Source organism: Mustela erminea, chromosome 14 (genome assembly GCF_009829155.1).
Source record: "Mustela erminea isolate mMusErm1 chromosome 14, mMusErm1.Pri, whole genome shotgun sequence".
Classification (NCBI taxonomy): domain Eukaryota; kingdom Metazoa; phylum Chordata; class Mammalia; order Carnivora; family Mustelidae; genus Mustela; species Mustela erminea.
This window is the reverse complement of record NC_045627.1, coordinates 59,209,617-59,234,633: the sequence shown is the minus strand read 5'-3', so window position 1 is coordinate 59,234,633 and position 25,017 is coordinate 59,209,617. Positions and strand designations below refer to the sequence as shown.

Sequence of the window (25,017 nt, the reverse complement as noted above, 5' to 3'; positions counted from 1 at the left end):
GCCACATTTCAAGTGCTACACAGTATACAGTCCTCCAACTGTATACTTCCCCCTATCAGCTTCCCAAGGGACCTGCAGGCTGCATTTCAATCCCATTTGTGCTCTTGGCCAGGCACCTCCAAGCACTGAACGACCTGCTCAACTGCACAATATGGTGCTGACATAGCACTAGTACAGTGGAATCCTTCAATCTGAGTTTGGATCTCATCTCCATTTAACTTTGATAAGGCTTAGTTTTTATATCTGTAACATGGAAGGCGGGGAGGAGTCATAGTTTCTCATATAATCCTCACAATAATCCTATGAGGTGGTAATCCCTCAAAAAAAGGTACACTTTATTCTTATCATTATATCCAGACTCACCACATACTCCCTCCTAATGTAGAACCATGTTTATTTCTTTTAAATCCCCTCTGAGGACTATAATAATAAAGGCTCAATAAATACTTGCTCATGTATTGTTCTGTGTAGAATGTTATTTGTATGTTAGTAGGTGGTGATTTTTTATCGCATCCAGGGCAAGCAGCTGAATTATTTGTTAAGTTGAGCTCTACAAGTTTACTGGGTGTTAGCACATATATGCAAGGGACTACATGACTTCAGAAGAAGAGAAAGGCACAACCCCTGCCCACAGGAAAATAATTTCACTGTTACAGAGCCATAAAGAAGAAACTTAGGATATGAGCTAATATCATAAAATCCTGAATAATCCAGGCAGGCAGTTAAAGATTGAAAGAATCATTCAACAGTGTGTGTACAAACTGTGCAACTGATAAAAAGTGAAGATAAGAGATGGCAGAAATCAGTTTGCGCTCAAATCTTATCAGAGAAGACTTCCCAGAGAATGTCACAGTCCTTAAAAGAGGACTCTGACCTGGTAAATGAGGCCAGGGAGAAAATGGAAGACAGAAGGAATTTTGGCCATGTCTTGGAGATGGAATGGAAGGTTGTGGGTTGATAGAAGGTTGTGGAAGTTACCCTACCCTTGTTAAGCACAATGGCAGCACAATCAATAGGACCATCCTGGATAGGTGCTGGAAAGTTCTAATATCAGGTCAAGGCAGACATTTTGGAAACCCTGCAATGAAGGGGAAGAGAAACACAGGGAAGAAACCAGAGCTGCTTCCTTGAAGGCAGCTTCTTCTGCATTAAAAATGTAACAGACTTCCCCAAATAGCCAACTGCCACCTCTGGCTGGGGTACCTATAGCTCATATTACAAGCAATTTTTAACTAGTTGATAGTTTGCAATATCAACACACCCATTCACTAAATGTTTTTTTTCTTCAAACGGGTATTCTATAAGTCATTCCTCAATTAATGTAATTGTCTTTCCAAAGAATTAAAAATACATGTGATGAAAACTAACTCACTCTGGATGAGATAAACATAATAGAACTGCTCCACTACCCTAGCACATTCTCACATTACAGTCTCTCAGTAAAATGATCCTGATTTAATCAAAATGGGATATGATTCAGCTCCTGCAAACTCTTTTCTTCATGGCTGTGCTTGATCTCCCTCCTACCTGGTTCCCCCACATCTGATACCTAGCTTACATTTCATCATCTCGCAGAGTAAAACGTTTTCCAGACTAAATAATTCTCCAGTTTCATAGAGACTCTCCCATAAAGCCCCAACAGATGGAAAGCATTTTAAATCCACATACTTAATACATAAGATAACCATTTCTAGCCATTTTCTTTTTTATATTTGCATTATATTTAACACCATAACAATGAAGATCTTCAGAGGTCCTCTGGTCAACGAGCTTAAAAATAATTCCTGTTCCTTATGGATGCCGACCAGTGACATCAAATTCTGGGTGAAAGCCCAAGCCAACAGCTGACAAACAGCTGATATTATTCTAATGGCTTATTTTCAGTAGGGTTAAAAATGCAAATGGAATACCTCATTAACACTCAAAGTTCATTTTAGCTCTACCTCGGATTTTTCACTAAGAAGTCATCATCCAAGAGGGAGAAGAAACATTATTAATACTTTGTACCTAATTGAAAAGAAAACTAAGCAAATACGTTTTTGGATTTTGCTGTTGCTGTTATTTAAATTTTTTTTTAGTCTGGGGACACGTGGGTGGCTCAGTTGGTTAAATTTTTTTAGTCTGTAGGCCAACACCTTGATGCTTCTGCTATTTTTCAGGGCAGTGTAACCCAAAGTACAGAGCTGTTTGCAAAGAACGCAATCTGAAGCAAGCAAGGTAGCTCCGACATGCATTACCAGCTTTGAGGACATTCATGAGCCTCCAACAGGTGATGGAGGGCAGTCAGTATGCAGGGAGGGTGAGGATATGCGGGTGGAAGCAAGGAGCCATGAGTTGGCCAATCTCAGGACCTGGGTGGTGTGGGCTCCTCAGTAAATCAATGACGTCATATGACTGGTAAGGTAGAGTTCATTTTTGTTACCACTTTATCATTATTCCAAGTATCAGTTGTGGTTTTTATGAGTTCCAGAGCTTAAAAAAAAAAAAAAAAGCAAGTTTTGGCAAGAGTGTTGTACCACATTCTATACTGTTTAACAAATAACACATGTTGTATTTTTCTGATTATAAGAGTAACAGATTTACTGTAGAAAAATTTTAAAGAGTCTGATAAGCATAAAGTAGAAAACATGAGGTAAGATCTAGGTAAGTCCTAATTTTCTTATAACTTCCAGTTTTCCCCCCATGAACATATATCTTTTACAGAACTGAAACTTTACCATATTTTCCATTTGTATCTTGTCCCTTTCAATATTATATTGTCCAAAGGAATAACTTTTGGACATAATGAGATCTATATAAACATCAACACACCCTTTCCCAACATTCTAAACACTATTTTAAAAAGGAGGAGATTGTGGAAAATGCCCCCCTTAAATCATGCCTAATCTCACCTGTTCGATATATTTGTAATACTGTCCTATCTTTGGAGTACAAGAACCTCCAAACTGATCAACCTTTCTTGCAAGGGCTGGTCAACCAAAGGGTATGATTCATTCATTCACTTTTTCAACAAAACTTTTTGAACACCTATGTCCCAAATCCTATGCTAAGCACTAAGTAAAAATAGTCCATAAAACTACAGATTCTAATTGAAATTTATCAAAGAGATATCTGCTAGATTCAGGCGATATTTTATAATATTAAACTAGGCCAAATGGAGCCAAGTTGGAAGGTGATCTAATCAAAACCAGACTCTCCAATGCACTAATCTGATATTCCCCTCAGCCAGGGTAGTCTGGTCTGTTGTTCCCCGAACCTGCCTATTCACCCCCATTTTTGTGTCCTGTTCATCACTCCTGAGCCCCCTCTTCCTTCCTTTCTGCAGAGCTACACTCTATTCAGGAAGTTTCTCTGACCAGTGACTGCAACTCACTCTGAAGATACTATTGCACCAGCCATCCAGAACATTCTTTACACAACCTTAATTGCCCTTGTTCCAAAGTGGGGTGGTGGTAAGTATTCCGGGATAAGTGCCAGAGCCTCATTTTCTTAATTATTTCCCACAGCTAAGCACTACATGCATTACTATTAATCACCTAACCATTTCTCTCAGGAATTTCTCCACATGAACCCATCTCTGAAAAGATTTTTCAAGAAAAATATTCTACCTTATCAATTGCTATAAGCATAACTATGTATGTCCTATCCTAATAACGCTGGCTTCTTTCCTGCAGTGGGATGGCAGCCAAAGACAAAACACTTTTGGAATAGCAAATTTTGATCCATTTACCCATAATTCCTCAAGAAAACAGAACTATCCTGTGTAAAGCAGTTTCTTGGGTCATCACCTCTGGGCCACATCAAGACCTGAGGAGGTCCACGCGAGGCACCTATCTGAGCATCTTGTGTCTTATTCAATCATCATAGCAACTCTGTTGACATATGTACTAAGACCACAATTTCCAATTTAGAGATAAGAAAACAGGTTTAGAGATTAAGCAACTTGCCCAGAATTATTCAGCTTTCCACTGGGGAAGCAGATATTCAAATGCAGGTAGCTACTTCCCCATAGCAAGCCTTCTATGCCCTTGCTAATAATTTTCTCATGTGTTCTTCCCATGGGGCTGAAACCAGTGATTCTCACATTTACATCAGCTTCATAATCATGTGGGGGACTTGGCACAAATGCACAGGCTTGAGTGAGAGATTCTGATTCAGGAACGAGAGGGGAGATCTAAATTTCAACAAGCACTTCCCCTTCTCCCAACCAACCAGGTGACTCTGGTGCCAGTTGTCTTCAGACTACATCGATGATACTGTATTAAACATGAGGAGGCTAAACTCACCGGGGGGAGGCCTTTGTGTAACAGCACTGATTTCATTACCCATGATCTACCAGGGCCTTAAAAAAGGTGGTAGAGAGTTAGTGCTGAAACGGTACAGAGAGTCAGTTTGGGGCGATGAACTAGTTTTCGTGATGGATGGGATGGATGGCTGCACAAAAATGTAACTCTACTTAATGCCACTGAACTGTACACTTAAAAATGGTTAAAATGGAAAATTTTATGTTATGTGTACTTTATCACAACAACAACAACAACAGGGCAAGATGCTAACTTCTTAGCTGCCTTGTAAAGGAATTTGTGATACCCTTTCCTGCAGATCTGGAAAGAGGTGAGGTTTGCTCATAAGGAATGCCTTGTGAAAGGAACCTACTGAGAGAGAAATGGGGAAGAAATCTGGCCCCCAGGTGATCCCTCCTCAGCTCTGGACTGCCAATGCACACTCCAAGGGGAGCTGACAGTGTCCATGCTTAGTGAGAGTTCCTGGCACATGTTAGCAGGCCTCATCCCCTTCCTGCCCACAGCTTGTCCCGGACATACTCATCGGGGTCCACGGACATGACAGAGAAGGGAGGGAAGTGCTCAAGGGACATTGGGGAATGAGTTTGTTTCATAGCTTCAGGGCCAGCCCCAGCCTGGGACTTTCAGCAAGTCACCTCACTTCCCTCAGACATCACCTAGCCAGGTCCTTCTCACCTTTCAGATTTCAGCTCAAATGTCACCACCTCGGAAATGTTCTGCAAGCTCTACAGCAGCCCTTCTTCCCTCCCACCCTTCGCTTTCTGTCATATTACACTGCCTGATTGTCTTCTGAGTAATCACCACCACTGGAAATTATAAGTACTACTTATCTGTATGCTACTTACTGGCAGCCTGAGACTAGGACCAGAGCTTCCTGAGAGCTGCAAAGTAGTTTTGTCTACTTCTATGTTCCTAAAGCAGAGACATAGTAGGAACTCAATAAATATTTGTAGAATAAATGAATTAGCCTCATTTGTTAAATTCTGCATAAATCGGTTTCTTCTACCTCCCAAGATGATTTACAGGAAATCAGCTCTGGCCAAGGTGCTTTGTAAAAGGGAAGATTGCACAGGCTAGGTGGGATTACTATGGGGTTCGGGGGAAGGGCAGTCCGTGACACCTTAAGCACTTCAAGGAGCCTCCTCTGTGACCCTGACCCAGTGGTTTGGCTCCTCCTTACTCCTGTGCTCTTCCTAGGCAGAGACTTGTCTGGAATCTAAAAATAATGGATTCTCCACCCTGCAAACCGTCCAAATAGAATGTGACACAATTATTTGTTATAAAGCAAAGCCTCTCAGTGAGCTTTCTCACTAATGAGGCATTATTTCTCAAGTAACAAGATGGGACTTAGGAAGTCAGGGATCTTTCAGGTGGGCAAACCTAAAAGAACCACAAAGACAGCCCCTGCCCTAGGTCATCTGGGTTCAAAAGCATAAACTGAGTACCCAGTATATTCCAGGTCCTGGGCTCAGCCCCGGGGGCAGAGAAGTGACCCAGACTGTCGTACTGGAGTGGGAGACCCAGATATTAAATGAAAAACTCAAGGTCAGTGAGGTGAACATGGCATTGGAGACGTGTGTGTGTGTGTGTGTGTGTGCGTGTGTGTGTGGTAAGGCTTTCTAGAATGAGTGACACCTCAACTGAATTTAAAGTACAGAGGAAAGGCAAGTGGAGAAGAGTGAGCAACCCAAGGTAAGGCACAGAATGGGAAGACTATGTGTTGTGTTTGGGGAGCTCCAAGTAGAGAAAGCAGTAGGTATTTACGGCAAGTGTGTCTAGGGTACCAGGGGACAGGTGGGGTCAGAAGGGGAACAATGGCTGGGACATGTACCTAAAGAAGTGGGTAGCAACCACTTTCCTGCAGGTAGCAGATCAGAGCTACTTTTCAGACATATGCGCACGGAAGCCATGTGGAGATGAGCCCCTCGGGGTCCAGCAGCCCCGAGGGCCAGTTCGGCTTGGCTAGGAGTAGAAACAGGTGAAATGAAAAAGATTCCCCAGTCTTCATTGTGCTGCAAGCAGAGGACTCAAGTTGGGAGGGGCTTGGCTTGGAGAATTGGAGAGATCCCAAGAAATTTCCCAGCCAGACTTGTCACACATGCTAGAGGGCACGGCTGCCTAGGTCACTGAGTCGGGACGGCCTGTGAAGCCCGGCTCTTGGCAGTCTTACCCTGGGATAGTGATGCTTCCTGAGAGCCTGGCAGAGCCACCCAGCTGCTGAGTCAGTGCTGAACAGAGGCAAGGGGAGGAAGAAGAACCAGCATGATTCCCTACATAGCAGCCCAAAGCGGACCCTCCTCTGAGTCCTGAGCGAAGGCAGCAAAAATGAAGAGAAGGAAAATGAGGGCCTTGGTGTTTCTGCATAAAACACTTGTGCCCCAAATCTGCTCATTAGATGTGGTACGATTTATAGCATCAAAGGCAGGAAAGCCAGAGAAAGAGGGAGGGAGGGAGAAGGAAGAGAATGGGGGGGTTGGGATAAAGCAGGTACAGAGGGGGGTCTTCTTCCTTTCCTTTCCCTTGACATTGGAGCTGCCTCAGTCCCATGTACTCAAGAGAAAAGGGAAAAACGGACCCATTTCTCAAATGGGGATATACTTTCAGAAGCTCTCAAGTGGGGATTTAAAACTTTGTATATTCATTCTGATACTTGTTAAAAAAAAAAAAAAAAAAAAAAGAGTTCTCAAACCCAACCTACCCATCCCCAAATCAATCACTCTAACGTTGGCTGAATCTAGAGATGGAAGTGAGAGTCCCCATCTCGTTAGCATATGTTCACCCTTTCCTTTTCTCCCTGTGACTTCTAGCTCCTCCTCCAGCTTAAGGCACCGAGAAGGCTGAAAACAGCAAGTGGCTGAGCCTGACAAAGAAATGCCCTATCATAAGGTTAATAACATATTCATAGTTCACCCCTGGGGGATGTGCTTCTCATTGACCCCAACAGCTTGCAAATCCCTGGGTTAATATTGACCAACATATCCTACTACCTGCTGGGCAGTGCCCTACAGAGTACAAGCAATCAACGTCTGCAGGATGGACAGATGCAAAAGTTGGAAACATGGCATATTCCATCAATAAAGGAATGATTAAATAAAACATGGCACATTTCTACCCAGGAAAACAGATTTTTCTTTGTTTTTATGACTGATATAGACAAATTTACCTGGAAAGAGTTTCAGAGCATATTGTTTCATTTTTTTAAAAGAAAGATTTTATTTATTTATTTGAGAGACAGAGATCACAAATAGGCAGAGAGGTGGGGGGCGGGCAGGGGGACCTGAGCAGAGAGCCTGACGCAGGGCTTGATCCAGGACCCTGGGATCATGACCTGAGCTGAAGGCAGAAGCTTTAACCCACTGAGCCACCCAGGCATCCCTATTGTTTCCTTTTTAAAAGTAAAAATTGGGACAGCTGGATGGCTTAGTCGGTTAAGCATCCGACTCTTTGATTTCGGCTCCTGTTGTGATCTCAAGGTTGTGAAATTGAGATCCACGTCGGGAGCTTCTGCTTGGGATTCTCTCTCTCCTGCTACCCATCCCCCTACTCTCTCTCTGTCTCTCTCTAATGGATAAATAAATCTTTAAAAATAAATAAATTAATTAAATAAAACACTTTTAAGAGAAAAAATAAAGTAAAAATTTAAAAATAAAACATTTGATGAGCTCACTGAAATAAAACAAAACCACACACAAAAACAAACGTATATCTATATGTGTATGTGTGTGGATGTACAAATGCATTAGAAAAAGTTTGTAAGAACACCCACTGAACTTGTAACAGTGATTGCTTCTGAAAAACAAAGTAAAATTGGACAAGGGTTAATATTAATGGGGGCTTTTACTTTATCTGTGTTTACACAGTGTTTACATTCTTCCCAACCAAGAATGTATTACTTACATAATTAAAAATAAGTCATAATATGCAAATCAAAAATACAATTTTTTTAAAATCTGAAATTATTGTATGTCATTTTTTCATCCTGTAAAACTTTGCTTGAATGAGTTAAACAGCCCGAGGAAGGCAGCAGAACTAGTTCCCACTTGGGCAAGGGTTTGTTTATCCTGCTTATCTCAAGTTAGAGCCAACAATGCTAATGATTCTGAGTAGCACTGGCCACTCCTTGGCCACCCCTCCACTCCCACCCACAGCTTCAACTATCACCTCCATGTGGATGACTCCCAAATGCCTCTTTCCAGACACAGACTCTTCTCCCAAAGCTGCAGTCCTGATTTTCCAACTTCCTGTTGGGTAAAGCCAACACCCCATGTACAAAACCAGACTCCTGCCCTCCTCCTCTCCCTAACTCAATTCTTTTGCCTAACTTCCTCCTTCCTATTAACTGGCACCTCCTTTTTCCCACGAACCAAGAATGAAAATTCCCCATTCATCTCTAGCCCTCTTTATCCACATATTCACCCAGTTAGCCTCTGTATTCTAGTGATTTTTCAAAAAAGTTCTCCCCAACTGTTAACTCCCTTCATTGTCACTAACAGTGACACTGTCACTCCCTTCGTTGTTCAGGCCCTTTCCATCCATGACCTGGGGGGTGGAATCCCCTTTTAAATGGTCTCCTTACTCCTGACTGTTTTCATCCACCTGATAGATGCCTGATTTTCCATGTCAGCCTGTTGAGGTCATTTGGAGCTTCTATTCCATCACCTACTGTACCAGCTATCCTAATGCTGAATCATCTGCAAATGTAGAAAATCAGGCTTCATTTAAGCATCTGACGAAAACGTTAAACTGAGCGGGGGCACCTGGGTGGCTCAGAGGGCTAAGGCCTCTGCCTTTGGCTCAGGTCATGATCCCAGGGTCCTGGGATTGAGTCCCGCCTCGGGCTCTCTGCTCAGTGGGGAGCCTACTCCCCCCCGCCCCCCTCCGCCAATGGCCTGTCTTTCTGCCTACTTGTGATCTCTGTCAAATAAATAAATAAAAATTCTTAAAAAAAAAAAAAAAGAAAATGTTAAACTGGGCCAAGCCAAAGATAAGACCCTGGACCACAGATCTCTTTCCAAGGGAACCCAGAGGTTATCCAGAGGAAAGAAAGTAACTTAAACAAAAAACAAATTACTGTCAGACACTTTTCATATACTGTCTCTTTATACCTTACAACAATTCCTGTTACAAGGTATTACAATTCCTGTTACAAGGTATTATGGTCCTAATTTTAGAGTTTTTTTTTTTAAGATTTTATTTATTCATTTGAGAGAGAGCACGAGTAGGGGGTGGGGTATTGTAGGGGAAGAAGTGGGCTCCCTGCTGGGGAGTGAGCTCAATGCTGAGCTTGATCCCAGGACCCTGGGATCATGACCTGAGTCAAAGGCAGACACTTAAGCGACTGAGCCATCCAGGTGGCCCCTAATTTTAGAGGTTATAAAACTGAGGTTAAAAATGGCTTAGAAAAACCTTTGTGAAAAACCTCACAGCTATTAGGTGGTAGAGTTCTGATCTGAACCCATGTCTGTTGATTCCAGAGCTCATGGTTTTTCCACCATAGAGTTGGAAACTTCCATGGATCCTCACCTTCTAAAAAATAAAACACACTCCTCTTAACCTGCATCAAAGGCCTTAAATATCCTAGCTTCAAACCTCACTTTGTAGCAGCATAGAGTATGCACATGTCAAACACAAAAAAATGTTTCATGTGCTTTATTTCATTTAATCCACCACAAATCTGTGAGGTAGGTACTCTGATTATGCTCATTTGACAGATTCAGAAAGTGATGCAAAGTGAAATTAAAAGTACTGTTCTGCAAATCAAAAACGATCTCAAAATAAAAATTTTAAAATATCAACATTACCCAGCTAGTAAACAGCAAAGCTGGATTTTAAACTGAGGTCTGCCTAACCAGAGAAATATTTAGAAGGCAGAACAGACAGGAAATTCAATTCATACAAGTAAGTCAACATTTGTCACTGGCTCGATATGGTGTTGGGACTGGAGATGAGAGAAGTGAACACTAACAATGGTCCTGCTCCTGGCTTCATGGAGCATGTGCTTTATTGAGAAAGAGACAATTAAATGTGAAGGAGAAGCCCCCAGTGCTAAGAGACCATGGACTCAGAAGGGATGGCCTTGGAGAATTGAGGTTTCTGGTCTCAGTAAGTGGGTTGGTACGGGTTCTATTCACTGCAATAAGGAACATAGGGAGAAATAGGTTTGGGAAAAGACTGAGTCCAATTTGAGACACGACTTTTGGGAAGATGTCACACAGGCCATTGGAAATGCAGGTCTGGACCTCGAGAGTGTGGAGGAGGCCACGAAAAGGTCTGGAACCACTGATGTAAAAGTGAAACTCAACTCATGGAGGTGGCTTTACTCTAAGGAAACCTAAAATTTATGTGGAGCAAACAAAGAGAAAGAAGGCCTCAAAGGAAACCCTGCCCACCTGGCCATGCTTTCCTGTTATTGGACCTTGGGAGACTATGAAGCCATACCCTGCCTCACGTCCAGCCCTCACTTTGCACCAGAAAACTCCACCCCAGAGCTCCCTCTCCTGGAATCAAGCCATTTAACAAATGGCCAAAGACTCAGCGATTTCTTTGTAAGGACACTGAAATTTTCAAATATTTGTGCTCTGTCTCACTAACTGGACTAAAAGACCTTTGATGGCAAATCCTGGGTATAAAATTAGGAATACAGTCAACATTCTCTTTACAGAAGCAACCAATGGCAGTCAATTTCAAAAAGTGTAATAAAGCAGTAAATCAATAGCTGAGCATTTCTGTAAACTAGTTACTCCAGAAGGATCTGAGTGTCTTCCTCAATAACATCAACCCAGAGCCTGGGCATTCTCCCAAGCTTTCCCGTGAGCCTCTGCACTGAACAGAACCAGTCATAAGGTGATCATCTTCTACCTCTTCTTGTACATTCAAGTCTCTTCCCTGGAACGCGCCATGTCTTTTAACCTAGCAGTCCTTGCCTCTAGAATTCCTCAAGTTGAAAAGAAATATCTTGAAAAGGGAAGACATGAGGATGAAAATGTTTTGCTTGAGAAAACACCAAGTAGCAGCATGAAAAACCTCATTCCCATGAATCGAGCCACACCTTTAACCAAACCTCTTTGACAAAACATTGTTGTATTTTATAGCTTATAAATGATTCCTCCTTCATGATGTTTTATACTACCCTTCCATAAATAAATAACTGTCTGAGATAGAGAGAAAGGGAGAGAGTTAGTAGCACCTTGTTTCACAAATCAGAGAAACTGCTGGGTTCTTACCTGTATTACTGTCTGGCTCAGTAAGCCCAGGGAGGCTGTGGCTCTGGGGGGGGGTCTCACTCAGGCCACCAGCCGTGCAGGGCCTGACACACTGGAGTGACTCAAAATGACCTCTGCATGTATGAGCAATGAATGAATGAAACAAGAAGGTTGGGGAAAAAAATTATAGAAAAAAAAATGAGGAGACAAGGAATGAGGGGTGACCAATAGCAAGAGTGTGAAGAAGGCAAAGGTGAAGAGAAAACCAAGCATCTCCTACATCTGAGGCTTAGATTCTCCTCAGCTTCTCCACAAAAACACCCACACAGCGGCTACACTTTGGGGTCAGCTTCTCAATCCTATACCTGACAAATGCACACATATAGTAGTTACCATTTAATATTTTTAAGTTTTGTAACTGCCTCCTTTCTTCCTTTTTAATGTGCCTTAGGAACACTTTAAAAAAAAACAAAACAGATTTATTTGTTCAGTTGAGAGAGAGAAAGCGAGTGCAGGAGCTGGAAGGGAGGGGCTGAGAGAGAGGGAGAAGCAGACTCCCCACAGAGCAAGGAGCCCCATGGAGGGCTCCATGTGGAGCTCAATCCCAGGACCCTGAGATCATGATCTGAGCCTAAGGAAGACACTCAACCAACTGAGCCACCCAGGTGCCCCAGGAACACTTTTTTTTCTTTTCACCTAAACTAAGCCTTGACATTTTTTTTTTCCTTTCACCTAAACTAAGCCTTGACATTGAATCTGACAACTACTAGGTTCTTAGGCAATGATGCAGCAGCTCATGCCTGTCCTGTGGTTTTGCCACTGCACTACTTAACACCCCATTGCTCCGGAAAAGGGGGTCTGTATTGGGTGTCTGGAATCCGCCAACAGTGGAATTCCAATTCTGCCTATCTTATGAGAGGCATAAGGAAGTAAGAGTGTCCCAGGTTTAAAAAAAACAAAACAAAACAAAAACCAAAGGTACTAATTGCATTTTCACCACACAGGAAGAGCCTCAGTTAACCTATCTCTGATATGCACTTTGTCTTCCTTACTCTCTGCCACATAAACAACATCTCCAGTTCCTCATCATATGGGAAGCTGCCCCTGTCGCTCTCAGAAAGGCATGGGGGTCTCCTGAACTCCAGTCTATGCATACTAAGGAGGAGCAAGCTAATTTTAATGTCAGCCTTTGATGACCAAGGCTAAAATAAAGATAACTAAAAAAAATTCCAAAGTAAAATCTAAATGGGTTCCAGATTATTCCCTATCTTAGAGAGATAATTCATTAACACCATGATTATAAATTGCCACATTAACATAATATATCAGTAGTCAAATGTGAAAAAAAGCATATAATCACCTCAAAGATTATCTTTTTGACATATGACATAAGTCAATTCTCTTTTATTTCTTTTTTAAATCTGTGGCTACAAAACTACTTTCTCAAAGTGATTTAAACTTTTTAAAAAAGATTTTATTAATTTATTTGACAGACAGGAATCACAAGTAGGCAGAGAGGCAGGCAGAGAGAGAGAAGGGGAAGCAGGCTCCCTGCTGAGTAGAAAGCCCGATGCGGGTCTCGATTCCAAGACCCTGGGATCATGACCTGAGCCAAAGGCAGAAGCTTAACCCACTGAGCCACCCAGGTGCCCCTGATTTAAACTTTTTAAAACCAAAAGATAACATTATATTTCTTAATGAATATGAAGAGCACTTCCATTAAAATCAGGATTAAATTAAAAAATTAAAAAGTCTATTATACTTATTCTTAGTTATTAACATTCAGGAATTTCTGCTTCAGAAGAGAAATAATCATTATTTGCAGATAATAAAATTCTCTACCTAGAAAGCTCAAGAGAATCAGCTAAAAAATTAAGTTGGTTAAATAAAAAAATATTTTAAAAAGATTTTATTTGTCAGAGAGAGCATGCGTGAGTGCATAAGCAGGGGAAACAGCAGCCAGAGGGAGGAGCGGACTTGCTGCTGAGCAAGCAGCCTGATACAGGACTCGATCCTGGGACCCTGAGATCATGACCTGACTGAAGGCAGATGTTTAACCGACTGACACACTCAGGTGTCTCAAAACACACAAAACAGTTTTTAAATAAGAAAAATACGTTTAATGTGAAGGTACTAAATTTAACTGAAAGACATAAAAACATTTGAGTAGATTAAGAAACATACTGAAAAGATAAAAAGAAGATGGTGTATATTTACTTATATATACATACATACACACACACACAATAGAATATTACTCAGCCATAAAGAAAAATGAAATCTGGCCATCCAACACAGGTGGAGCTATAAGTCAGATGGAGAAAGACAAATACCATATGATTTCACTTATATGTGGCATCTAAAAAACAAAACAAATGAAGAAACAAAACTAGCCTTTAAATACAGAGAACTAGTGGGTGCCAGAGGGGAGGTGGATGGGGGGAATATTACAGCATACGGAATATAGTAATATTGTAATCATGTTCTATGGTGACAGATGGTGACTGTACTTATTGTAGTGAGCACTGAGTAATGTACAGAATTGTCGTGTCAACATGTTGTACACCATAACATTGTATGTCAATTGTACTTCAATAATAAATTTTTTAAAGGAAAAAAAAAGAAAAAGAAATAGGAGTATAAAAACTAAATAATATAAACATATTCATTCTTTCTGAATTAATATATAAATTTATTATAATCCCAATCAGAGTCTTGGTGGATTTTTGAGGTCTGACAAAATGTCTCAAAATTTAATTTGCAAGAATAAGCAACAAAGTAATAATAAAGAAAATCTGAATAATTATGAGACAGAACTGTCTCTATGTGATACAAACATACATTATACAGCTAACATACCTAAAACAGTGAGGTACTCAAGCATTTACAGATAGATTATTTTAGGCCTAAAACTGACTTTAGAATATACAAAATGAAAGATTAGAAATTGCCTAGGACTATCCAATAAATATGTTATTCAAGGAAATTATATAAACATATATATATGAATAAATAAATATATTACTAAGGAAAATTAAGTATTTAGAAAACAGTTTAGGTCTTCAACTCATAATCTGGACAAAAAAACTGATTCCAAATGAAAAGCTGAATGTAACTAAAAGCCTGAAAATCTATAAACTATAGTTAATCATGAAAATTAGACAAAAGCTACAAGTTTAAAGGCCATGGAAGTAATTATCAGGGAGGACATAGATCTATGGTCCTATCGAATTTAAAATTTTCTGTACATTAAAAAATGTGCTAAACATTTCAAAAATATATTTCATTAATATTTTTATATAGTATCCCATAACAGAGGTAAGCACGATCTGCTTAATTATGATTAATAAAAGTAGGTGAAAACTTATAAAACATGATCTCAGTTTGGGGAGGAAAAAAGAGAACAAGGGCAAAAACCCTAGAAAGCCATGAACTAAACATTATTCATTACTCTAGAGGTAGAATTGTAGGTGATTTTTTTTACTTTTTCCTTATTGCACTTTTCTCTATTTCCCAAATTATCCAAAATAAACTTGTATTATTTTGCAACCAGGAAAAAAAATCCTAGTTGAGAAAAACAGCATCAAGTGACAAAGATAGGAAAATACTTGTAAAAATACAAATGCAGGGATGTTACATCCTTAAGTCTCACGTAAAAAAGAAAGACAAATGGACAAAACTACTATTAAATAACCAAGAGAAAGTACAATGATAATGTGTTATTTCTAGTAATCAAAGAAATGCACATTCAAACTATGGAATACCAAGTCTGATATCTTTCACCGATATCCACTGGAAAAACCACTCTAATATATCATTAGCAGAAGTGCAAATGGGTACAACCTTTTTAGAGAGCATTTTGGCAGTGTGTATCTGGAGTCTCTAAAAAACTTCTGCACTTTGATCTGGTAATACCACTTCTAAGGACTCTGTGCTAAAGAAAGAATTGGAGATCTGGGCAATGGAGAGGTATATGGATAGAAAAAAATCAAGGATCAACAGCTAAATGTCCAGCAATAGGGGGACAGGTGAGTCCTCCACAAGACCACATGCTAACATGAGATCCAGCCACTGAAATCAAGGTTTGGAAACACTGAATGATGTGGAAACATTTTAATGATGGAATGTCAGGCAAAGAACCCAGGATTTAAAATTGTGTATTATGTATCTATAGTATGGTCTTTTGTTTGAAACAAAGGTCTTAGTTTTGCTGCTCCCCAACTAAGTGGCTTTCGTCAAATCCTGAGTCTCTCAAGAGAAGAGTTCTTTAACTTTAAAAGTGAGAAGGGGATACTTGGACTCCTCCTTTCTAGCCCTCAATGTTCACTGTTGGATGATATAGCATATAATAAATAAGTAATAAATCACAAATGGATATATAATATCTGCATTAATAAGTAAAAGATAAAATTTTAGTTGTTAAAATTGTTTGGATTAAAGATTCTCTTTCTCTCTCTTTTTTTTTTTTTTAAACTAGTATCCTCCTAAATAGGTGACATATTTTAAGTGTGACTGCTTAGATAGTGATAATTCATCAGAACTATACAGCGTGGCTAGAAATAAGCACACGCTCTTATCCTCTGTAACTAATTTGATCTGGGCCTGCCCGCCTGGGTCAGGAACACACTTCACCTGTTGTCAGCCATCCCATGACTTGGCATTGGTGAGGCCCGGCCCCTTCTCAGTCAGCAAAGGGTAGTCAAAATCTAGATCCAAGAGATGTCATGCGAGAACCCGCAGGACAGGCTGACTGCTGTGTTGCACTCATGGCCCGGGAAGGTCACTTTTTGGGGTTCTCTTTGCGTATTTCTACCGCTTGTATGTATCATAGCTCAAGAAGTTCTTGCCTTCTTCTGTGAGGTCCAAATATTAATTGATCATATTTCTTTCACCACTGCCTGGAGCTTACCAATCCCTCCCACTGTGAATTTTAAAACCATGCCGGAGGCATGATGAAAGAATAAACCTTGAGCACAGTAAACCAGGCTGAGTTAGGGACTGTTGAACCTGCTGAGTGGCAAAGAAGTGAATCGGAATCGGCTCAGACCCCAGCAGTTAACCAACTGCAGACAGAGTGGTTTACACGCTGCCTTGTCATCCAAATTCATTCTGCCTTTGGGGGGGAAAAGGGAATACAGTTTCATGCCAAAAGTATTTAACTTCTGTGAATTGTATCCACCTCTCTGAGACTGGCAAACTGGACTACCAGAGAGGGCTTCAATTCTTCTAGGCAAACATAACGTAGGTGAAAATATGTTCATCAATGAAATCTGAGTTCGTGTTGTTAATAATAACAAATGAATCAAAACTCCTTTAGAAATGACAGTAACTTGAACCAAATCCAGTGATATCCAAATTAAACTATGTTATACGATATTTTAATCCCAGATGTGTATAGCATGCACTTGGTCACATGTGTTTTTTCCCAGTGATTTTTTTTCCATTCCCTGGATTTTCCATAGTCAGTGATATTATATAGTTTAAACCTAAAATGAAGTCATCAAAACAGAGTCTCTCCTTGCTTCTGCCTCTTTCTTAATTCTGCATATTGCAGACTTACTGTTTTATTATTATAATGTAGCTGTTCCAACAAGGCATTAAAAATATATAGATGGTCATCACGTTTCGTTATACCTCTGGACTTAGAGAGACACATCATCAGCCCCTCTGAAGGAGACCTTCCAGGATTCTTATAAATGGAGCACATTTTGTTGGGGCCACCACCTAACAGATCACGCCACAGAGTACACAGCAATGTCACCACTGAGCAGATAATGGCAGTGACCAGCCCTGTCTGACCAATAACCCGGTCAACTTTAGCCACTCTGCTTATGTTCATATTTTGTTAAGTCCTAAGGGGAGAGGGGGAAGGATTCAACAGTATTCACTCTGTATTATAGACCAAATGCCTTGGAGAAGAAGCAGGGAGGAGACTGGAGTTTCATTCTGCTCCTCTCATCCCAGCACCTACCTCTGGCAGGAAGGGGAGAAAAGAAGAAATGTCCCACAAATCCTAAAAGTAGCAGAGACCCTGCTTCTTGGCAGAAGGCAGTGAAGCCTCAGAGATCTTGGGGGCATGCAGCTGCTGTAGCCACGAGAGGCAGCCTCGTGTCACTTCACCTGAAGTCACCTGCAGTCAGAGACGATGGAAATTTCAGGGGCAACCAGGCAGACAGAGGGCTAACAGGGGACCCTCCGCTGCAGCACCACAAGAGAGCAGAGCCCCACAAAGACACAAGGCTACCTGCTTCTTCTGCCACAGCACTGGGAGACTTAGAAATAAGAAAAACTATCCTGAGAGTTAGTATTAATTGAATTCTTATTGTGATCAGGCACTGATCTAAGCTCTTCATATGGATTACCTCACTTACTAAGTAGGTTCTACTACTGCCCCTCCCATTACACACATGAGGAAGTTTGGGCCCCAACAGGCCAAGTCTTTTGCACAAGGTTGTGCAGATTGTTTTTAAGCCAGTGGAGCCAGGATGTAAGCAAAGCTAAGCAACAAGCATCCAGACTCCAAACTTATAAAATAGCAATTAGAGAAAACACAGAGTTCTATTATCTTGCACACTCCAGTCTCTGGGCTAAAGATCTTAGCAGAGAGCCTTAACATGCAATTGAGTTCCTCTCCAACTTCTCTGTCTCTCTAGCAATAGAAGCAGAGTGAAAGGCTGAGGTCTTCTCTGACCACACCCCTCACCTGGCAGAGGCCCCAAACACTTCCCGAACATAGTTTGAAAACCACTGGTCCCAACCAATACCACTCCAAATTTTGTGCTTGAGAGACAAAAGCGGCCCCGCTAGAAAACCAAGAGCAGCCAGATAAACCAAAGGAAAGGGGCAAAACAACCTCCCCCTGCAGCCCTAAGTCACAAAGGCACCTCACAGTCCAGTCCTTGACACTAACCATCTCCAGTTTGAGCAGTCGAGGGGCCAGGAGGAGGTGGAATTCAGGGCTGGAGCGGAGAGTCAGGAATGAGGCAAATCCAATAAACAGGCAGAGGTGGGAAGCAGAGCCAACAGGATGCCTGGGCCAGCGGTCTGTGGTGAGCGAGCAAAGCTGCTGTAAGAACAGAGGTGGGAACACGAGAGGGAGGCCAGCACAGGAACTGCTCCCAGGGCCAGCATCCTCCAGCTTCAAGCCATCCACACATATCATGCGTGACAGGAATGGCAAAACCATATCAAGCACTTCAATTCCAGGCCTTTTTTTTTTTTTTTTTTTTTTTTTTTTTGTGGGGAGGGGGATGAGGGGAGGTATTGAAGGGACAGCATTGCCTTCCTTCTCACTGATCCAAACACTCTCTTCCTTCCATACAGTAACATACCATTCAGTGGCTGATACTGTCAGATTTAGCCCACAGAAACGCCAGCTTTGGGGAACAGCGTGGGTAACACTTGAGTGCCGGACTGCTTGGATTCTCATCCTGGCTCTACCACGACTAACTCTGTAACCTCGGGCAAGTTACTCAACCTCTGGTGCCTCAGTTTCCTCTTCTCTGAGATGCCCATAACAAAAGTACCTATCTCAGAAACTTGCTGTGAGGATGACAAGCTCATAGGTATGACGTACTTAGAATAGTACCCAGGCAAGGTTTGCGCTACCCATTGGCTGTTCTTGTTCCCTCATTGTGAGAGCTTGTGTTTCACTCCTGACCACTTTCTGGTTTCTCGTCCATGCCCTCTTAGTCTTGTATTGCTGCTGTGATAAGTTGCCACAGACTTGGTAGCTTCAACAACACAAATTTGTTATCTTACAATTTTGGAGGTCAGAAGTCTAAAATAGGGCTGCATTCCTTTTGGAGGCTCTAGGGAATAATCCATTTTCTCACCTTTTCCAGCTTCTAGGTGGCCTGCATTCCTTGGCTCATTACTCCTACCTCCTGCTAGGGACTCTGATCCTCTAGCCTCCCTTTTATAAGAACCTTCTTGACCAGACTGTGACCATCCAGATAACCTCCTCATCTCAAAATCTTTAATCACGTCTGCTGGATCCCTTCTGTAACGTAGAGTAACACACGCATAGATTCCAGGGATTAAGACTAGGATGCCTTTCGGAGGCTATTGGCATTATTCAGCCTACCATGTAGACCTCTCCAAAGTGTAAAACTGCAGACCAAACATAGGAAGGCCCAGAACAACAATATTAGCAGCTAACTTTGTGAGTACTCACTATGCACCTGGCACTATGCAAAGTGCTTTAAGTGAGTTATCTTGCTTAGGTCTCACAGCAGCCCTGTTAAGATTACTATCCTACAGAAAGGTTAATTGCTAGTCTAAGGTGGTAGAGCTAGTAGGCAGCAAAGCCTATGTAAACCAGATATGTCTGATTCTAGTGTCCCTGTATTTTCCAGATAAGGTGCCTTGTCCCTACATCTTAAGTCATTATTACTTGGGGAGGTGGAGGGAAGGATGGCACCATGATCATTAGGAGGAGCCTGGGAGGCTATGCCATAAAAGGTAAAATGCTCCCTAGATACAGAGAGATGGGGTCCTGCCGAGACCATACTAAAAAATCCAGACAGATAGTGAAGCACTCAGAACATTTTCTTATACTCAAAGGAGAAACCGTGGGGGTAATTAAGAACTTCTTTATATGTGATTATCTAGGTGGTTCAGGGTCTCACTCTTGAATTTGGCTCAGGTCATGATCTCAGGGTCCTGAGATCGAGCCCTCATACCCAGCTCCCCGCTGAGCTGCTTGTTCCTCTCCCTTTGCCCCTCACCCTGTTCATGCTCCCTCTTGTCTATCTCTCAAATTAATAAATAAAATCTTAAAAAAACATTCTTCAAACATGGTCCAGAAGGGACTACCTATTCCTGCCACCACTTGGAGGGAAAGTAAAAAGTCCATTTCTGACCCCAGACCAAGTCTGCAGTTCTAAGTCAACCTCGAAAAGAAGAGAGGAACTTACTCTTCCCTGGAGAGACTTCCAACTGAGTCGGACGGATCCAGATCTTCTGAAACCATACCAGGAAGTCTCAGAACCCCTGCAGCCCACCAGAATGGCCCCACCAGGGCTCAGCAGTCAGTATACACCAGGACCAAACCATCCCCTGCCTTCTACTTCATAACTGTTATGAGTATATAAACCCCCATGTGCCACTGATTTCACCAGGGGCCCAGTAGCTTTATCAGTGCCACAATGAATGGCCTCTTTTTCTATAGGTTCTTACATACCGAATGGCTTGAAATAAACTGTGAGTTGCACAGGGTGGAAATGGGGAAGCTGAATGACAGCTAAGCATGCCCACTATGGTGGTGTAACCATCCGTAGAATTTCACCCCCAACTGCTAAACAATTCAGCCAGAGGTCTACCTGAAACTTTCTAATGGGCTGAATTAAAGCTAACTGGCTTCACCAAGCCAAAAAAAGTGGCCATTCATTTGTTCTGTATGATGAGACCAGAGGCTGATGCAGGATAGCGCACTGGTCCAGGGAACAGACTCTGAGGCCAGCCTTTTCTGACTGACTCCTGGCTCTGGCACTTTCCTGCTATGACTCCACGTAAGTTGCTTAACCTTTAGTTCCTCAGTTTTCCCATCTTCAAAATGGACATGATGATGGAGGCCCATACTCCTTTATCCAAAACAGAAGAATTTTTTGGCTTTTATAATTGAGACAGTGTCATGGGCCATATATTACATAACACCATTGGTAGGATCCACAGCAAACATGTCCATTCTCTCTGAAATAAAAACATATGAATAGTACTCACCAGGTGAGAAAAGTAAAGACTAATAATCTCATGTCAACTCAGACCAAATTTTGTAGCAAATTTATGAAAACCAGTTTTCAGAGCTTGCTTTGATTTTGGAATTACAGGTAAGGGATAACAGGTCTCTGACACTTGCTGCCTCATGTTAGAATGAAATAAGTTAATAGATGTAGAGTACTTAGAACACTGCCTGGCTTGCAGTAAGCACAACCAACAATAACTGATGCTATTATTTGTATCTAAATATATTTGCTAGAGAATTATAAACAGCAATATTTTAATTTATGACTGAATTAGGTATCTTGGCAATTAACAGACATGAACCCTTTAGAACAATATTCCAGAACAGGATTTCTGGAATGATGGAAGTGTTCTGCATCTTCATTGTCTTGTAGGGTAGCAACCAGTCACATGTAACCATTGAGCACTTGAAGTGTGGCTCATTAATTTTATTTAATTCTAACTAATTAAAATTTAAACCCAATAACCATACACAGTTTGTGGCTACCATACTGAGAACACAGCTATAGAGGGCTAGGTTCTGATATGGCCCATGAAAACCTGTTTAAACCATAACACAGATAAATTATGGCTTTAATAAAAATAAACCTGAATTCTGCACCCTGAGAGCAGAGAAGTCTGCATCATGCTGAAAAGAGTTTTTTCTTCCTTTCTAGGCCCTGTGGTTTTAACCCAGGGCAAAGTACATCTTTGATATCATCTTTTCTCTATTCCCTAATTCTCTAACTTCCTTTGTGGGAACCCCATGTATCTGGGCCACATGTTTTCCTAAGCCCCACCAATACCTCCCAACCCTTCTTTCAGAGTACCATGCTCCCCATCACCTGCCTTTCCTCTCCCCAACCAAATTCCCACTTGCTCAATGCCAAGATCTCGACCAAATGCCAGCAGGAAAGCAACTTGATTAAACGAGCTGCTACTGCTTTTTCTAGATTTTCCCCTACGTTTCCTTCTAAATCCAGAAGCTCTAAATCATTGTATTCCCTGGGAACCCCCCCTCCATTATGTTCCCAGGGAACCCCCCTCTGCTTAAATAACCAGCAGAGGTAGGCACAAGCATACAGACAGAGTCTGGAATGAAGCAGCTGTTGTCCTTCATAGGCTCTTGCCCAGCCAGGTGTGTGGAAGGCAGGGACAGCCAATACACGCGCGTGCATGCACATACACACACACACACACACACACACACACGTGCAAAGCAGCCTTGCTCTGTGCAAATATCTCCTCTTGTCCAAGCATGGGAAACATTCCCTGCCCTTTGCTTTAAAAAACATCAATTATTGTTCATTGATTTGGAAATGTATAAGTAGCAAGTTGCACATCAAATTTATTTTTTAAAGTATACAACAAAAGCCCAGAAGGGACTGTGACTAACAACAGTTGCAAATAGAGGGTGGGGGGGAAAGCACCTTCACTGGAATCTAGCTTCACCACAACGCACTTGAGCATGGAATTTTTAATGACACAGGTCAACCTTGGAACACATCCAAGGAGCTTATGTTACTAGAAGGACTGGAAGAACGTCCCTCAGCTCACTCTCACCTCTCACTTGGTCCCAAAGCATGGACCAAAGATAATTATTATGCATGGCTTCTGCGTATAAAGAAAATTTCCTCTATGGGCCTGTAAATGGAGGACAACGTGAATGGTAAATATTATGTTTTTTCAATAAATACTTTCAATTCTATTATCTCCTCCAAAGTAAAAATTTCTGTTGAAGAACCAAAGTCTTCACATTTAATAGCATCCCACAATTATTTCAGAGGGCCTCATAGCTGCAAGCACTGGGCTAAGACAGCCACAGTTAATGACTTCAGTAGGGAAAATGAATCGTGCACAGAAATAACTCTCAAAGAAGGAGAATGGAGAAAGGTCGGGAAGGTAAAATGCTGCAGGAATCGCAGCAGGAGAAGGTTGATTCTTTGGGGCTGGGCTTATCAGGGAGGGCTTCAGAGCCCCAACAAAATTCAGCTTGAAGGATGGTTAGGATTTAAAGTGGTGAAATGGGCAGGAAGGGCATTTGGGAAGAGGAAAGGGGAAAGGATGTTCTAGATGACAGCATCCTCAGGCGTTCTTTAGAAATGATCTGTGCAGACATGGCTGCAAACAGCATCCAGAGATAGTTCAACTCCCCATGTCCCGCAGTGACAAACTGTACCGGCGTCCACTGGGTCACCTGCCTCCACCTCCCAAGGCAGGCTCTCAAAAATTCTCCCCGGTGGGTCCAGCATTCTTGGCCGCTGTGCCCATTCTGCGGTAGTGGCCCCACCCCATCCCAGCGCGGTTCCGACAAGAAACACAAGGAAAAGGACCTAATCTCGCAGGGATCTAAAGGACCCTCCGGCAAATTCTGCAAAATGCAACGACAACCATGAACAGCGTGCGAATAAAACTTTTTAATGAAGTGACTCCCCCATAACATCTCTTCAGGGAACTTAGCATTGAAAGTGACACTGGTTAATCTTTAAATGTAGACTCTTTCACACACGAACAACTAGTTGAGTCGGTTGAACCAACGGTCTCATGGCTTAAATATCAGGCACAGGAGTGGGTGGCGGGGCGGGGAGAACCCCATACATTTACACTGTGCATTTAATATTAGCCACAACAGAGGACTTCTGGCTCTCGCTATTCGTTATCATAACGCCAGAGAACATTTAAAAGGACGCGGCCAGTCTTCTGGTCACTAAAGTGAGCCCTGGTCCAAGATGGTATTTTCTAGGACTTGACGGAGATGGACCTCTCCAGGAACACTCTCGCGGGCACCCTCTTTGAAATACAGTTGCTAGGTGCCGCCTCAAAAAAGAGCTTCTGTTTTCCCTCCCGGACGGGCCGCTTCCACAAGTACACGGAAAACGCGGCGGAGACTGAGGCAAACGCGTGCGGGAGCGAGGCACGCGCTCGCGGAGCCCCGGAGCCGAAGCGGCGGCCGGCCTGCGCGCCCTCCCAGCGCGGCCTCGGTTTCCCCCGGGTGGGGGCGGGGCCCCGCGCCAGGTACGGACGGAGGCGGCCGCCCTCGCGGATCCGCGAGAGTCTCACAGAAAGCGCCCACCTCTGCCCTGCGCCCACCTCAGGAACCCAGCCACACAGTCGCCTCCTCACCTCTCCTCTTCGGGCCAGTAGCGCCGGAATCCCCAAGTGCAGCGTCCCTCTGGGGACGCTCCTGTCGCTAGCGGCGTCGGGTGTCCCCGCTACCGTGTGTCAGCGGAAGAGCGGGTGCCAGCAGCGCGCCGCAGCCAGGCAAGTGCCCGGGAGGCAGAGCCCGGGGCGCGCCGCCCGCTCGCCCGCCGGGCCCGCCCCCCCCACCCGCCCGCCGGGGTCCCCCACCCCCGCCCGCCGCGCTAGCGAGTGCGCCCCCGCGGGCGCCGCTCCCTTGCTCCGCGCCCCTGGACTCTGCGAGCTGCCGGGACCGGACGGCGGCGCGGGCGGCAGCGGGGCCCCCGCCCTGGGCCGGCCTTTCCCAGAACTCGCCCGCCCCGGGTGAGAGGCCGCGAGCGCCGCCGCGGGCCCCCGGGCGGCCGGGGGAGCGGCCTGAGGCGGGCCCGCCCCCGACTCGGGCCGCGCGGAGCAGGCGGGGGCGAGGGGCGGACCTGGCCGCCACCCCCGCCCGGGCGGCCCGCCGCGCGACCCCCGCTTGGCCTCGGGCTCCGCTGGGCGGCCGCGCTCCGGGCCCAGGCGGGAGCAGGCGACAGCGCCGCCGGGCCACCCGTCTCCGGGGAGGCGGGAACTCTGGGCACCTCAGGCGGCGGGAACTTTTGCCCACACCT

The 25,017-nt window shown here is 43.3% G+C and overlaps 1 protein-coding gene across 4 annotated transcripts in view; it reads right to left on the bottom strand.

Moving 5' to 3' along the window:
- Positions 1–24,433, bottom strand: part of PLCE1 (phospholipase C epsilon 1) — a 325,782-nt gene extending 301,349 nt beyond the window's left edge. For all 4 annotated transcript variants that reach the window (XM_032313903.1, XM_032313905.1, XM_032313904.1 and 1 more), the window contains exon 1: positions 24,353–24,433. The gene's annotated coding sequence lies outside the window, so the exon portion shown is untranslated. The remainder of the gene's footprint in view (positions 1–24,352) is intronic.
- Positions 24,434–25,017: the final 584 nt, after the last annotated feature.